The following is a 17,687-nucleotide window of genomic DNA, read 5'->3' as shown; positions in this document are numbered from 1 at the left end:
ATTCCATTTATTTTTTCCCTTTTGAGCATTGTCCTGGAATTGATCCTAAGTAGAAAGATTTTTTTTTTTTTGTTTTGTTTGGGGGGGTGGGGTTAAGGGGCAAGTGGTGGATTTGCTTGCTTATTTAGGTTCTATGAATTTCAACTAGATACGTACCCGTACGATGCACGGTATATACAATTGTTATATATTATTTTGATAGTAAATGTAAAAATGAATTATAATCAAATCATATATAAAGTATCATAAAAATAATATTAAACTAAAATTTTCAATTCAACATAATTAATTTAAATTTTCAAAAACTTTTTCAAAGACCACATTAGTGGTTGAATTGGTAGGTTTTCCATCTTTATCACAAATTAATATCTTCAATCCTTTTCTAGTTGTAACTCTGGAGACTACAACATATAACTGTCCATGACTGAAAACTGGTCTTTTAAGAAAAAGTTCGAGATGCAAAAGAGGTCAACCTTGGCTCTTATTAATAGTCATAACATGTGATACAACCAAAGGATATTGTCTTCTTTTAAACTTAAAAGGCAACCTTGGATCCGATGGAGTTAAAGTCATTTTTGGAATAAAAACTTTAAACCTCAGCATTGCTTCCTAAAATAACTTTTCACTTCGAGAACATGATTGCCAAGCCTTGTAATGACCAATCTAGTCCCATTACACAACCTCAAAGAATGATGGACACTTCTTAATAGCATAACGGGGACATCGACCTTCAATTTCAACTGATGATTAGGTATCCCGGAGCATTTTATAGCATTCAAAAATTCAGGTGTATGAAGATCTCCTATAAGATCAATGTTCGAATCAGATCTACAAGTTGCATCAGAACATAAATATGTATTTTCCTCAGTTCGATTAAGGAACTCACGTAGTCATTTATGGATTCAACAATGTCAAGGGTTGGAGCAAGTATGGCTCTTTCTTGCAAATATGATGGGTCATTAATATTCTCTGAGAAAGAATGATACGTGCTATTTACAATAGATGCAGCTGAATCATCTGTATCCTTTATCAAAAGATCATCAGGTATATCAATCATTGCATGACCATCATTCGGACTGCCAATTATTCCATCTCCACTACTTGATATCCATTCTGAAAAAGCCTTCTATTCATCCTTGTCAATGTCCGAGTCAATACTTTGAAGTCTCATGTTCTTTGTCAACTTCAAAACCTTACAATATTTTCACGAATATGATGAGTTTAAAGTTGGGAGACTAATGTCTTGCCTACTTCCTTTTGGGATAACAGGCAAAATTTGTTTGAAATCTTCTCCAAACACAACAGTTTTACCTACAAAAGGTTGCTCCAAACTTATTAGATTGCTAAATCTTAAAATATCTCTCATAGTCCTATCCAACGCTTCAAAATAATATCTATTCATCATAGGTGCTTCATCCCAAATGATAAGTTCGGTTTTGACAATTAACTCAGCAAGTGGACTACCTTCCTTAATGTTGCAAGTTGAATCTTCATTTAGAGCAAAAGGCATAGCAAACCTTGAATGTACTGTCCTACCTGCTGGCAGAAGAGGAGATGCTATACCACTCGACGCTACAGTCAACACAATTTTCCCCTTCGATCTCAATGCTGCTGATAGAGTTTTCTAGATAAAATTTTTCCTAGTACCTCTATATCCATACACAAAGAATATACCGGATTTGACACCTTCAACAGCACCCACGATTTACACTCGAATCGATCTTTCCTCCCATGGATGTAAAAGAAAACATGCTGTTGTATGACCGAATATTTCCAAGAAAATGCTTGCTTTTGTTGTCTGCACCATAAAGTTGATACTTAAGAATTTAAGGAGGGTCTTGCAACATTGGAAGCTCCCCTTTCCCTTGCATACAACACAAAGAGAATTTTGATTTTGATGAATTGTAATCCTTTCTAACTTTTTCATCATACCAAAATAATGCACCACAAAATTCACATTTATTGCAAGGATCTCCGATATCTCAATGGTCTGCATTAAATTCATAAAGGGTAAATACTATTAAAATTCACATATAAGCAATTTTGAAATAAAGACAATAAAATCCTAAAAACATACCCATAGTTGAGAAGTCACCGCATTCCACTTCATCCCCTAAAAAAAGGTACAACAATTAGTAAGTAATCAAATTATAATAGTACATTTGCTTATGACAATTGGAATTCTGTATAATAATAATTGTACCATCATATTTGCAATCACCACTCCTTGCGACATCAGAATTTATAGGATTTTCATTACCTACAACATAGCAAACTAATAAGACTAAATAAATAATCATATAGTTTTAAATTAAAAAAATTAAAATAAGTAACTAATGTACTTTAAAAGGTTAGAATACACCAATAATATTCGATTGAATATTATGTACTGGCAAATCTATTTCCATGATCACTTCTGAAACAATAATTATGGATTTGACTAAAAAAGTCAATTAATAGTATTAATTTAAATAACCGAATTTTTTTTTTCATAAAGCACCGTACCATTATTTAAGTTGCATGCGTTTTTTGAAAAACCTTTAGAAACATGTTTATCTAAAGAAGTATTTGACATTGCAGTAAAACCTTCAACGGTATCCATTATTATTATGTGCTTCCCAGAAGATAGTGCATTTAATGGTGTAGATGCTTTGTTGCATTTATCATATCCAGAACTCCCTTGAGAGAAGTTGGTATTATTGACAAATGTGCAATGCCCTCCTTCTCTTTGCAAAAGTGCCACAAAATTGATATTTTCTATTAGTAAATCTTTATCTTTTGAAACTGCTAAAATGTAAAATAAATAAATAAATAAATAAATAAAAATACCATATGTGACATCACTTAAAGGGGTTCTTGGGCAACTTTGTGAGCTTCTTAACAAATCTTGACTTTGACAAATAGCCTTTGTGTTTGGTGAAACAAAACGACCATCTTATGCTCTTGTTTGAGATGGTATATTTTCTGTATGTTGTCCAAATATAGTTACTATGAGCATGTTACAAGGAGAAATTGTAAATCATTGTATACAACATGTATATTCTTTTTGTATTTGCGTAACATAGTCTTCCTTAAAAGAAAAAAAAAATTACAAATTTATTTGTCCTTTTTACAAAAGTATTTGTTAAATATAATTTTGGAATATACTATAAAGCTAAAGCCATGCTCCAAGCATTTCTTCTATTTTTCTACTAAATTGTATTCTCATTTTTTTGACTAATTATTTATGTTACTTAATAAATTCTAATAATAATAATGATGATGAATATTTAAAATACAAAATGATAGTCTAAATATAAAATTACAAAGTATATAATAAATATATATATATATATATATATATGTATATCTATCTAACAAAAGCTTCCAAGAATTTAAAGATTGGATTAATAAAAAAATAATGAAAAACAAACTAACCATCATATGTACAATGTGATCTTTGGCGCTTTTGAGACCTGATCTATATTCTTTTCATTCTTGCTTCTTTTTTGGACTGTGCATCCATTATCAATCTTTAACACAAAATAAATTTGACTGTTTTGATCGGTGCAATTACTGATTTGACCTTAGAGTAAGAACACAAAATAACTCTGGAGACTACAACATATAACTGTCCATGACTGAAAACTGGTTTTTTAGGAAAAACTTTGACATGCGAAAAAGGTTGACCTTGGCTCTTATTAATAGTCATAGCATGTGATACAACCAAAGGATATTGTCTTATTTTAAACTTAAAGGGCAACCTTGGGTCCGATGAAGTTAAAGTCATTTTTGGAATAAAAACTTTAAACCCCGGCATTGCTTCCTGAAATAACTTTTCCTTTGAGAACATGATTGCCAAGCCTTGTAATGACCAATCTAGTCCCATTGCACAACCCCAAAGAATGATCGACATTTCTTAATAGCATAACGGGGACATCGACCTTCAATTTCAACTGATGATTAAGCATCCCGGAGCATTTTATAGCATTCAAAAATTCAAGTGTATGAAGATCTCCTATAAGATCAATGTTCGAATCAGATCTACAAGTTGCATCAGAACTTAAATATGTATTTTCCTCAGTTCGATTAAGGGAACTTACATAGTTATTTATGGATTCAACAATGTCAAGAGTCGGAGCAAGTATGGCTCTTTCTTGCAAACATGATGGGTCATTAATAATCTCTAAGAAAGAAGGATACATGCTATTTACAATAGATGCAGCTGAATCTTCTGTATCCTTTATCAAAAGATCATCAGGTATATCAATCATTGCATGACCATCATTCAGACCGCCAATTGTTCCATCTCCACTACTTGATATCCATTCTGAAATAGCCTTCAATTCATCCTTGTCAACGTCCGAGTCAATACTTTGAAGTCTCATGTTCTTTGTCAACTTCAAAACTTTACAATACTTCCACAAATATGATGAGTTTAAAGTTGCAAGAACAATGTCTTGCCTACTTCTTTTTGGGATAACAGGCAAATTTGTCTGAAATCTCCTCCAAACACAACCGTTTTACCTCCGAAAGATTGCTCCAAACTTAGTGGATTGCTAAATCTTAAAATATCCCTCATAGTCCTGTCCAACACTTCAAAACAATATCTATTCATCATAGGTGCTTCATCCCAAATGTCAGGACCCATCTAAAATTCCTCACCGGAACCCTAGACAAGCCCTGATCCTAGGGAAATACCACTGAACCTTCCAACGAAAAATCCGGCAGCACCTCCCCTAAGGGTAGGACTAACCAAAAAATTTCCTGCACTGAAAACACACTTCTGTAAACATCTCCTTATTCCTCCCACGTTACTACAATTTGATTCCACAACTTTACAGTACTACAAATGAATAACAGTAATCAGTGCATAATTAATAATAAATGTCCAATAAAATATGCAGAGCATTATACAAATAAATATGAAATTAATACGATGACAGATAAAGAAGTAATACAAGATGAAGAGGAAAAAGGGAAGAAATACTTCTTGGACTTTCGGCACTGAACCGAGACGTCGGGCTCTCTCCGGACGATCAACGTCTCCCAACCTGGACCTAGGGGAACGACATTTAAAAATATGAGATGCTAATCATCTCAGTGAGTGCCCTATCTACTGTGCACTTTTAATATTAATAATATAACAATAAAAGGAATTTAATTACTCAATACCAACAATTAAATAAATAAATAAATGATAAACATTTGAAAGTAATATTTTCTCTCAAAACCCTCACTATTCACTCCGTTGGAAATGTTTCCCTTTTAAAACATTGTCACAAAACCCGTTATTTGTATTTCCTGAAAACCAAGAGATCAATTAATTTAATAAATAATAATTAAATAACCCAAATATAAATAAAATGTAATAAAATATAATAAATAATTTTTGAACACTTTAGGGTTTGAAATTTCTATCCGAAATTTTATACTTGACGCACCACACCATATACCAGTGATGCCCTCCGATATCCAGCGTCCCGAGCACAGACTGGCGAGGAGGTTAAAGAGAGAAACTTGCATACGGTGCTTTAGCGTCCCGACAGCGCCGCTGCTGAAACCGTCATCCCGGCCACGGAGGGGGACAGCTGATGCGCAATATATAAGACTTGCCTGCCCTCGATCCAATGGCGACTCACTGGACCTAGGGGAGACATAATAACTTGCGCGCTAATCCACATATACAACCAGAACACCAATACTGTATGAGTGCGTCTAAAACCAACTATTAAATTAATTATTACCGTACCGATTTTCCAAAAATCACCGTGGGAAATATACCAGTTTTCAAATTCACCATCCCACATTTTCCTTTAACATTTCCGGTACGAAACCATCGATAACGATATACAAATAATTTTTCTCGTAGCACAAAGTCCATCAAATAATATTCCACGGGCATAATTATCATATTTAAAACCACCAATCCAAACAAATATTTTCCTTAAAATATTTAAACCAATTGTGCCCAAAAAAAATAATATAAAAATCCAAACACAATTAATTAATGAAAATACTTTGCTCATGTGTAATAAATACAATTAAATCACAATAATAAAAATCGGGGATTTCTTAATAACCCAAAATTCCGTTTGGCACAAATAAACATATACGTACTTATAAAATAATATTTTTCCACAATTATAATTAAATTTCCACCATATAAGCGTAATTCCAGATATCAATTTAACACCAAATAAATATAATTAATTACCCCAAAATAGTTTTCAAGGTGGGTCACTCACCTGGAGCATGCAATTAACCTAAAATCCTCCATCGGATCAATTCTACGACGCACACGTGCTCCTAGAACAATAATTCACACACAGTCAAATAAATTAATATTTTATTCGGGTAAATAATACTCGGTACCCGGGGGTTAAACACAAACGTTAACCAAAATTGACAAATTATAAGTCTATGGAAAGCTTGTGAGATAAGGATCACATTACCGACCTCCATTGAGCTCAATTCAACCGGCGGTGGCCGAAATTTGGCCGAAAAGCTTCGGCCGAATTTAAACTTGAGGGATCTCTCAAACAGTGGGGATTTTAGGCAACCTAGCCCCTGAAATGGACTCAGAAGGGTCGAAAATGGTGGGATAGAGGTATGGAGTGAGCTGGATTGGCCGAAAACGGCGAGAATCGCCGGAAAAACTTAACCCGCCGCTGCCGACTTCACCGGCCCGATCTGGGCGCATCCGGTGGCGTCTGGCCGGGAAACTTGGAGTTCGGGATCGCCGGAAACTGGGCGTCATCGGTGGCCATCGCGTGTGGCTTGGGGTGGCTGGAAACTGGGTAAATTGGCGGTGGCCGGTGGTGGAGGGGAAAAATGGCTGTCGCCGGCCTGTTGGCCGTGAAATTTGGGTGGTCGATCGGAATTGAGGAGGTGGTGAGGGGTGGCTGGCACATGTGGCCACCCACCATTTTGCCAAAATAAAAGCCACCGTGGGTGACACTATTCACCCACGTGGACCTCTCAGACGTCGACACGTGGCATTTCACTGTTCATCGATTCAAAAATATTAAAATATTACGGTAGTCGGAAACTTCACACGTCCATAACTTTTTAACCAGATGTCCAATTTAAGAGTGCCGCTAGTCTAGGAACTCATATCGACGAGTACTTTACAACCACGTGAAAGTCAAAACAAAATTCTACAACCATAAAAAGTCAACTCTAGGCACCTTTTCGACAGTTTGAATCCCGACTTGTTTTGCCCATAACTTTCAAACCGTAGCTCCGTTTTCGACGTACTACTAGTCTACAAACTCGTGCCAATGTGTACTTCGTAACGGTACCTCATTCATCGTAGAATTCCATCCGAGTCAAAAAGTCAACGTTTGACCCCTTCGGTCAACGGTCAACCTCGGTCAAAGTTGGAAAATTTCCGTTGTACTTTGGGACGGGGTGTTACACCAAATGATAAGTTCGGTTTTGACAATCAACTCAGCAAGTGGACTACCTTGTTTAATGTTGCAAGTTGAATCTTCATTTGGAGCAAGAGGTATAGCAAACCTTGAATGTGTTGTCCTACCTCCTGTTAGAAAAAGAAATGCTATACCATCGATGCTACAGTCAACACAATTTTTCCCTTTGATCTCAATGCTACTGATAGAGTTTTCTAGATAAAAGTTTTCCCAGTACCTCTATATCCATACACAAAGAATATACCAGATTTGATACCTTCAACAGCACCCATAATTGTTTCATAAACACTTTTTTATTCAACTGTGAGATTTGATACAAACTTATTATGGTCTTCAGCCAAAGCAATTCTATCATAACGCAGCTCGTCCTGTATAAGCCTATTTTGGCAGCAAGAAACATCAATGGTACCAAGGAAATGCATCATTGGAAAGTCACGAAGACTTTTTCCACTGCTCCGTAAGATCTTCTCAATCTCTAGAAAAGTGTAATTTTTTATCTCTTCGTTAGTTAGATGCAAATCTGTCAAGTAGAATAAATAAACAATTAAATTATACTAATAATTATTATTATGTAAATAAAAACATTAAAGAACATATAAAACCTTGATGATGGAGCATGTTGCATTGTCTGTAGAGTATATCATCTGATAGATACCGCCAACTTTGTTCCCAAACAAATTCAGGCCTCGTTAACGAATCCGACAGCCACAAAGTTGCAAATAGATTTCTCAAATAATATGCAGATCCTCAATGGCTTGCTTCAGCTATACCATCAAAATATTCTTTATCATCATCTAACAAACCAAGTGCATAGTAAGCATCTCTCAAAGAATTATATTGAATGCCATTTATATTCACTATTTCTTCAAAATTTCTTGATCCTCGAACTATGTTAAGAAGTATTCTCAAATAGTACATGTCACCGCATCCTGGAGGCACAAAAAACATTCATCCAATTGCAAATCCACGCTTCCTTGGATGCCACTCCCTTTCTGAACTCTTCCATACAAATCTAGTAGGAAACTCTGCATAAGTCAACTCCCTCGCTTCAACATATTTTTTATTTGCATCATCAAAGCTGAAAACATCAATTTGCTCACGGTATTTCGATTTATGATAGCATCAATCGAATCAGTATCTAGAAATATTATGTTTTTCTCATTGGGAAGATGGAAATTCAATCGCTCAACCGCAGGATCTCTATAATGAATATCAAAACCAAAAATTCTCCAATCTGCCTCGCATGGTGAAATATACCTGCAATCATAGTACATATTATTTCATCCATGTGACCATGCACATTACTGTCATTAGCGCTTCCATAAAAAGTTGCGGTGACCCAATCATGTCTTTTATTGACATATTTAAAAAGATACTTAATAGATCTTGACTGATTACACCACTCAACATTCATATGAGCACCATACTTCAAAAGTAAGTAACGATTATGCGGAACGACATATCTATTATCCAAGGCAATTCCATTCTTTTCAATTTTTCTTCCGTTGTCTCTCCTTCTATAAATTGGATATCCATCTTCATCAATTGCAGTGCAATCAACATACCTTTTGGGGAAATATTTTGTACATCTTCCATCCAATATACATGGAGAATTTTTTCTTAAGCTGTCGCATGGTCCATGCATCATCAAATTTTTAATTACAACATAGTATTCTGGATCATTTGCTTCATCGGGAATTTCGACTGAAATGATCTTATCAATATCTTCACCTGTTGGACATTTGTCTTCTTGATATAAAAAAAGCAGTGTATGTGCATGTGGCAATCCACGTTTTTGGAACTCAACGGTGTATATTATTGGAGCAACGTATTTTAATATTAAAATTATGATAGCAAACATATATCATCAATTATATATATATATATATATATATATTGTTGTAAGATTATATTTATATTAGTTAAATAATATTATTTAAAGGATGCAATTTATAAAAAAACATTCATCAAATAAATATGAAAAATTACATGCTTTGACTTTTCCAAATATCTTGTTTTGTCTAAGATCTTTTACCAACTGATCTAGCTTGACTTTGAATATCCTACAAAGTTTATCTAGCCGGTCTTCAGGTTTTAAACCTCTACTTTCTACAAAACGAACAACCTCTGGCCATTTTGGACTACATGTAAGTGTGATAAAAAGCTCAGGGTATCCAGTCCATTTACAAATTGCCATTGCATCTTGGTAATTTTGAATCATGTATCGTGCCCCACCTGTAAAAGAAGAAGGCAATATAACACGTTTTCTTTGTGAAGAAACATCTGTTTCTCCTCTTAAAATTGCTTCCGCCAAACCTATATACATTTCGGATCTCAATTCTTTTTTATGGTACGTATATATGATAGACGCGATGATTCAACCATCGTATATGCATCAACTAAAAATTACTGGAACAATCTTTTTAAGAATAAAATATTTGGGGACTCATTATCTCTTTCTTGCAATCTATAGACAAAGAATTCTCTCATGCTTAACCATTTCCTTCTAGCAGATGATTTTGTGTCTGACTGCTTTAGTGGAACATCCTCTCGATATCCATCCTGGCCATATGGAAAAACCAAAGGGTAATTGAGGTCCAAGATATGAAGCGTTTAATTCGTTGATCCGTTTCAACTCTTCAGTTTGAGTTTCAACTATAATGTCTCTATCAGCCGGAGATGTTTCAAAGTCGCCAATTACCAAAGCTGCAACTTCTGCTATAGTTGGTAAATTGTACATCCTTCCGTTTCCTTCTCTCCTTTTCCTTCTCTCCTTGCAATTAGTCTGAACTTCAAATTTGAGGAGCCATGTTGTCGAATTGTATCCCTTACCATTCTAAATGACTTAACTAAAACATTATGCTCATCAAGCATCATCTTCAAGTCATGAACAATCTCAGTGTGCAGTTTTTTGATGTCGAAATTTTGGCTGATACATATATAAAAATAACAATCATTGTTAGCATAAGTAGTTATATATATTAGTATGCAAAACAAAAATTTCGGAAAACACTGATTACCTGACAGCTTGTATTCTATTTGATATTTCATTTTTAGTGTCATAAATATACAATTGCGCAAACTTTGGCAGTGAACCTTTTGGCGGCAATAAAATTCCAATCTTATGGTAATTTTAACCATGTAACCTAAATACAGGAGGCCCTCATCCACGATTTACACTTGAATCGATCTTTCCTCCCATGGATGTAAAAGAAAAGATGCTATTGTATGACCGAATATTTTCAAGAAAATGCCTGCTTTTGTCGTCTGCACCATAAAGTAGATACTTAAGAATTTAAGGAGGGTCTTGCATCATTGGAAGCTCCACTTTCCCTTGCATACAACACAAACAGAATTTTGGTTTTGATGAATTGTAATCCTGTCTAACCCTTTCATCATACCAAAATAATGCACCACAAAATTCACATTTATTGCAAGGATCTCCGATATCCTAATAGTTTGCATTAAATTCATAAAGGGTGAATACTATTAAAATTCACATATAAGCAATATAAGCAATATAAGCAATTTTGAAATAAAAACAATAAAATCCTAAAAATATACCCATAGTTGAGAAGTCACCACATTCCACTTCATCCCCGAAAAAAAGATAAAACAATTAGTAAATAATCAAATTATAATAGTACATTTGCTTATGACAATTGGAATTCTGTATAACAATAATTGTACCATCATATCCGCAATCACCACTCTTTGTGAAATCAGAATTGATAGGATTTTCATTACCTACAACATAGCAAACTAATGAGACTAAATAAATAATTGTCCTTTTTACCTACAACATTACCTACAATAATTGTACCATCAGATTTGCATAACATAGTCTTCCTTAAAAGAAAAAAAAAATTACAAATTTATTTGCCCTTTTTACAAAAATATTTTACAAATATAATTTTAGAATATACTATAAAGCTAAAGCCATGCTCCAAGCATTTCTTCTATTTTTCTACTAAATTGTATTCTCAATTTTTTGACTAATTATTTATGTTACATAATAAATTCTAATAATAAGAATAATGATGAACATTTAAAATACAAAATAATAGTCTAAATATAAAATTACAAAGTATATAATAATATATATATATTTATATCTATTTAACAAAAGCTTCCAAGAATTTAAAGATTGGATTAATAAAGAAATAATGAAAAATAAACTAACCATCATATGTATAATGTGATCTTTGGCGCTTTTGAGATCTAATCTGTATTCTTTTCATTCTTGTTTTTTTTTTTTGGGACTGTGCATCCATTATCAATCTTTAACACAAAATAAATTTGACTGTTTTGATCGGTGCAATTGCTGATTTGACCTTAGAGTAAGAACACAAAAGTGTATGAAATAATTAGTTTACCTTTAACAATTATCAATGATAAAAAACCCAAATAATAGACCTTGTACAAAAAAAGAAAAGTTACCCATTTGTTTTATTTCTTTATGTTAATCAACAACCCGAATAAAAAGAAAATTTCTTTTTTTGTTATATTTTTTAAAAGTGAGATTCTGTTTCTGATCATTTTTTTTCATCATTTGCAACTTGTGTTTTTTTTCTTTTCTTTTTTTTTTAAACTACAATTCGTTCCAATGGAGAAAAAAAAAAAAAAAAAAGAACATAGACCTATAGCACTTAATTTAGTATATAATTATATAGAATCAGATTTTTTTTTATTTTCTTTTTCATTTCTCTATTTAGGTAAACATTTGTAGGCCAAATTATAATGTACTTTAAAAAATAAAAAAAAAGTTATGATTCTCTAATATATTATTTCACAAAGCAGTTTTATCTTTTATGAAATTTTATCTTTTGAAACATAATCTTATTATTTCACAAATGTAATTGCTTTATGGCCTAAAAAAAAAGAAAAAAAATTACTAATATATATAAAGAGAAAATTGGTCAATTTTACGTATAAACCTGCCAATTTTACAATACAAAATTGGTCATTCGCATTTTAGCAACCAAATATTTATAAGCTAGCTTCTATTTAGTACCTCAAGTTTTATTGGCATGAAAAAAAAAAATTAGAGAGAGAAAAAAAATAGTATCACGGAGTTAATGTGTCTGTGTATTAGTTAGGTATTTGCAAAATATACACCTGAAAGGGTAGATACATTTTAATGTACTTTAATTAGTGTTGCTTCTAAAACCAAAATATTTCAAGTAAAAGCTTGTTTGAGTCAGAGTGAGGAGAGAGAAATGCTAAAAAAATTTGCTTCAATTTCCTTTTTTTTTTTTGGTCAGTTAAATGGAGAATTATAGAATTAGCTCTAAAAATAAATCTACTCATTCCTGATATATTAATTTTACCTCAAATACAAAACAACCGAGATGATACTTTTCTTTCTTTCTAACGTACCAAACAACATAAGAAATCAAAATGTATTTCTCCTTAATTCTCACTTTCCATCCTTCTTATTTTATTTATCCTTTTTATTTTTTTCCTTTCTGCGAAAAATAATTTTAAAATTATTACCACCATACAATAATAATACACCTGTATTTGAAGGCAAATGAAAGTTGCATTCTAACTTAGGTTTAAAGAGAAAATGAAAGTAGATTTGCATAGAAAAATTAAAAAACAAACACATATGAAAGATTTTCTCAAATTATCAAACATTTAAGTACAAAAGATTGGGGGGGGGGGGGGGGGAGAACCCCTATCCATAGTGTAATGAGATGTAACATTATATATATTGTTATTTAAACCAAGACATTCATTCAATAATTTTTGAAGCAAGACAAAACATGTGTAAGATAACAACCACGAGATTTGTCTTTTCTCAAACTATATAAATAGAGAATAACCGGGCTTGCTAATGTGGGTTTCTCTTCAAAAAACACATTACAAAAACATATATGTGTGCAGAAAAGAGAAACCATTTCTGATGGTTGTAATACTTATTAGACATGCACAAAAAGAAGTCATGTATAGAGCAAAGTAGACTTATATATATGATGTTAACAAACAAATTAAACTTCTTCTTTTTTCCTTGAATATGTATGCGCTTCACTCTAACATTTTCTTAATAAAAAGTAGACGGTCCTCTAGTGCAAGAACTCGTTCAAAATTTGTCTTCTATGTATCCTTATAGGGCCCGCACAACATCCACTATTGGAGCTCCACAAATTGGGCATTTTCCACTGCTCCATTGCAACTCATGTGCACACTTTAGACAAGTGCACATATGCCCACATCTGAAACAATACAACAAAATTTTATACATACATACATATATATATATATCCAAATATATTTTGAATGTTTAATCAAGGAAAAAAGTTTGTAAACTTCAAAATTAAGCAAGTACCTATACAAAAGTGAGTCAACTTTCACCTCGTAGCATATACAACAATTGCCTTTCTTTGGTGCCCCTTCACGTGATGTTCCTTCTCCTTGAGCTGCAATATTCAGTTTCCATATATACTTTTTATATAATAATTACGTACCAAAAAGAACACAGTTTTTAATTGTTGAATTATTGGAGTATAAATGAATGGAAGAAGAAAGATTAACAATGAGCCTATTTCATAATTAGAAGAAATTAATAGAACTAAATGTACAAACCTGAATTAACTTCCTGTTTAATGGATTGTTGCATGGTCATCTGCATGTCCATGCAAACCTTCATTGATTTTCTCAGCTCAGACATTTCATGAGACAGTTGCTCCATATGCCTTCTCAAATCGTATATCGCTTCCAGTTCCTATATCCAGTTAACAAAAATCCAATAGAATTTTGTTAATTTCAACATAAAATTGAGAATCATAGACAGAAAGCAACTGAAACAGATTTAAAAAGAAAAATTAAAAAGTACTTACAATTGAAGAAGTAATTCTGGCCGGAGAGCATTGCGTAGTACCATGATAGTAAGTTTGAGAAGGTAAATGTTGGTGTGGAGATGGAGTTGGAGATGTGGATGTAGCCAGATCAGACTCATCACCCACTTCGTTGTCCTGGTATCCCCATGAACCAAGTAGAGATGATGGAGGGATTTGCAGTGAAGAAGTGGATTGGTTAATATAATCACTGCCCTCTTGATATTGACCACTAATTACGATTTCTTCTTCTTCTTCCTCTTCCTCTTCCTCATCATTCTCCTCCTTCTCTTCCTCTTGTAGATGTTATTGTTGCTGTTGTTCTTGTTCCTCCTCCTCCAATTCTTGTTGATGTTGTTGTTGAGTTTCTGCCAGATGCACACGCCTTTGCAGGAAAGTCATCAATTGTTCATTGTTTTGTTCCTCATCTTCTTCTTCATTTTCTTGACGTACTTGTCTTTCTAAGTGAGTCACCATTAATTTGTCGATTCTGTCTCTAAAGGCACTGCAAAGAATATTTGATACTGTTCTTCTGCAATGGATGCATACGCAGATCACAAACTCATCTCAGTGATGGAATGTATAAAAACACATATTCTATAAATATTTTTCTAATTATGAGTCATGAAATTGTAGATTAGATGATCAGTGTTCATATGTGAATCCACCCATGCTACCTATTTTTGAATTCACTATACTTAGACCTATCTTGAAGTTTAAAATAAGGGAATGGGAAAAGGGTGGAGGAAGTTTTACCTTTCGCGTAACCGACACATCTCATTCTCTGAATTGCAGACTTCTTCTGCTGCATCATTTGTATACCAACCATCAAACAACGTGGTTGAATCTGTTGTTTTTTGCGACTCAAGGTTTCCGGTCTCTGAAATTGTTCCTTTCCATGTAACATCAGAACTTGGATTCAAATTTTCTTGAAGATCTTCACTTGCATACGACAATGAATTTTCTTCAAGCACTGGACTTTGCTGCTCAGTGCAATTAGCTTCATGATTGTGTGCACCTTCATTAGGTGTAATGGGGATGGAAGAATTGTCCGAATCTATGGTGTCGTTTGCTATCTCCCTTTGAGGCCTTCTTGATGGAGGGATAATTTATGTTAGTAATGGTACAAAAATAATGCATATGATACAAATACACACACATGTTTGTTACAAATAATGCATTCAAATCTTTAATGAAATGCACATTCTCAAAATACAAGATTTAGTGAAAAAAGGATTTACCTCAAATGCATGATGGTAGAACTTTGTGGTTGTTTATTGAATTGAGATGATCTTGATTCTGGGCCTTCTTGCTCGTGAATTGCAATGTTGCTCTGTAGCAATCTATGCCGCAATAAAGACTGCACACAAATAAGCAAAAACAGAGCATGCTATGTTCTTAGAAATAGTACTAAATTCAATAGCAATCAATAAATGGAATGTTATTCGATATGAAAGTCAGGACAATCATTGCCACTTGAGTTGTTGTGGTTCCCTTAAAAGTGTTGGTACAAACGAGACTGCATTACCTGAATTTGATCTTTTTGTGGGAATCTCGAAACCAGTCTGCGATCGACCAATTTTTCAAGCTCTCCATTCCTGTCACGCTCTATTTGCATAGGCAAATCATTAAAAGCCTGTCTCCCTCTGATCCGAGGTGAATATCTAACAGGAGAAAAGCCTCTGTGCTCTAATTGATCCGGAGTAGAGGAACATTCGTGCTCGCCAGACGGTGATGCATTGGTGCTAGAGTTATCATCACTCAAAGAAGATAATGAACTCTGTACCTGATTAGCAGCTGTGAATCTCCTAATAATATCTGCCACTCTTACCCTTTCACTTTCTCCTGAATCCAGACTTTGTTCTTGAGACGAAGAACAACATGGTTGATCGCTTTGGGCATTCCTTTCGCCATTCCAAGCCGAAAAAGAATCCTCATTCGCGGGGCAAACATCGAATCTTTCATCAACAGATGAAGCTGCAGAGGATGCAATCTCATTACAACTAGTGCCAGAATCACACCTGCTTGCATTGGAGTTCATACTATGAGACTTGCTTAGCCTTCTCTCCCATATTTGTACAAGAGAAGAAGCCCTAAGGCTTGAGATTTCACCGAGACTATCTGATCTAACCAGAACATTGTTATCTTCTCTCCTAGAAGTTGATGGCCCTGGTGATGAAGTTGGCGAATTTGCCAACCCCAAGGTGTTGACGTCGTTTGTTGGTGGTGCTTCAATGGTCGGCACCATTTCTTTAGCATCTCTTGCACCCGACCTTCCGAGAATCCGTGCCTGTCTTGAGCTAATCCATGAAGAATCTGGATCGTTGATTTGTTGTTGGTTCTGTGAGGTTTCAAGAGAGATTGAAACGCAAGTCTGGAGGTGGTTTCTGACCAAGTTCTTCAAGTTCTTTTGCAATGCTGTTTGCGTGGCTCTGGCATTACTCTCTGCTCTGCATCGATCTCGCCGGTTGTGATCCCTCAAAACACAACCAAATGGTGCACACGAAGCCATTTCAACCTGAGAGGAAGCCATTTTTTTTTTTTTCCTAATCAATGCTAACAAAAAATTTACATGTTTGTTTTTGTATTTTTATATTTAATATGTCAGCCAAAAAAAATGCATTGAAAAACAAGCAAAGAAAGAGAAAGGAAAGCAATTTTAGACCTTGTGAAATGGGAGAGACGTATCCAATTGCCCGTTTGCAATTTTGCGATATAGCCTCGTTGTACAGCTGCTAGGGGCAAGACTACAGAGAAACACAAACCAAAAAACATTGAAAAATAAACAAAGTTTTCATATTGTTAAGTAATCTAACAGAAAATGTTTATGGACCAAAGTGGTGAAACTAATGAAAGATTTATGTGTTTTTTCAGCTTTTCAGCGACAGAAAGCAAGAGTGAGACTATAAAAGAGTGTTTATTTATAATTAGGCATTTATTTGGTAATAAAATGTAAAGGGAAACTTTTGGCAAGGAAATGGAATAAAAAGGAGAAATTGGTTTCAAGCCGGTGGTGATGTAGCATAATATATGCAATCTATGGATGCAAATTGCCTACTATAACCTGTGTTTGCTATTTATATCTTTTAATTCTTTGACCATTTTACTGATTTCAAGACTAATTCATTATGTTACCATTTTTTCAATACTAGCCTTGGGTTAATAAAATGTAAAGGGAAACTTTTGGCAAGGAAATGGAATAAAAAGGAGAAATTGGTTTAGAGCCGGTGATGTAGCATAATATATGTAATCTATGAATGAAAATTGCCTTCTATAACCTGTGTTTGCTATTTAATCTTTTAATTCTTTGACTATTTTACTGATTTCAAGGCTAATTCATTTTGTTACCATTTTTTCAATACTAGCCTTGGGTTTGTTCTGATAGCATTACCTTATATGCCACATTTAAAATTTGTGGCCCATCAAAACCGTACCA

General features: G+C 33.9%; 2 pseudogenes; both read right to left on the bottom strand.

Moving 5' to 3' along the window:
• Positions 1 to 285: 285 nt before the first annotated feature.
• LOC132799590 (uncharacterized) lies at positions 286 to 11,009 on the bottom strand (annotated as a pseudogene).
• A 2,512-nt stretch (positions 11,010 to 13,521) lies between these two features.
• LOC132799587 (uncharacterized) lies at positions 13,522 to 16,784 on the bottom strand (annotated as a pseudogene).
• Positions 16,785 to 17,687: the final 903 nt, after the last annotated feature.

The sequence above is a fragment of the Ziziphus jujuba genome, chromosome 1, assembly GCF_031755915.1.
Source record: "Ziziphus jujuba cultivar Dongzao chromosome 1, ASM3175591v1".
Classification (NCBI taxonomy): Eukaryota; Viridiplantae; Streptophyta; class Magnoliopsida; order Rosales; family Rhamnaceae; genus Ziziphus; species Ziziphus jujuba.
The sequence above is the reverse complement of the archived record's forward strand: the minus strand, read 5'-3'. Positions and strand labels throughout refer to the sequence as shown.